The sequence below is a fragment of the Seriola lalandi genome, unplaced genomic scaffold, assembly GCF_002814215.2.
Source record: "Seriola lalandi dorsalis isolate HSWRI2012SDOR001 ecotype SW California unplaced genomic scaffold, Sedor1 jcf7180002054581, whole genome shotgun sequence".
Lineage (NCBI taxonomy): Eukaryota > Metazoa > Chordata > Actinopteri > Carangiformes > Carangidae > Seriola > Seriola lalandi.
Window position 1 is genome coordinate 2,660,673 of NW_019525134.1, and position 571 is coordinate 2,661,243.

At 41.9% G+C, this 571-nt stretch overlaps 1 protein-coding gene across 1 annotated transcript in view; it reads right to left on the bottom strand.

Annotated features, from left to right (window-relative positions):
• The window catches only part of gusb (glucuronidase, beta), an 11,087-nt gene that overhangs the window by 7,512 nt on the left and 3,004 nt on the right, over positions 1-571 (bottom strand). The gene's annotated exons all lie outside the window — the stretch shown is intronic.

Consider the following 571-nt stretch of genomic DNA (forward strand, 5'->3'; position numbering starts at 1 on the left):
TAAATAGTAAGAACTGTATCACCCAACCCTGCGGCTCGACTGAGCTATTCAGCTCTTTTTAGCTCATTGTTTTGGTTCCATGGCGACAAATTCATCGTATTGTTCAGTCTCACCTCCTGTTTCCACCAACAGGCGTCAGAAGGAGCTTAAAATTAGCAGCTAACGTTAGCTAGACAGAAGATAAACCCAGATGTCTCTTTGTATCAGAAGATACTGAAGACTGAAACTTGGGTAAAAATAAAGTAGCCATGATATGAGGTGACACTACATCTATATGTGAGCTGACAGATGAGTCGGCTCATTGATGAATTGTTCTGCCGGTAAAAAAATATATATTTAAACTTAATTCGATAGTCCAACAATGCAACAACACCTAGTTATACGTGTGGGTGTGCAGGTGTGGCAGTTGTCAGCATGATCAGATCAGACCAAACGTTACAGCTGAAAACGAGTTTACAAAAGGAACGAGCCTCATGAACAGATATGTGCATGTCAAGAGCATGAACAGATTTACTGAGCATGTGTAGCACACAGCACACAGGAAACGTTCAGACACTGAAGGCTGCAGCAC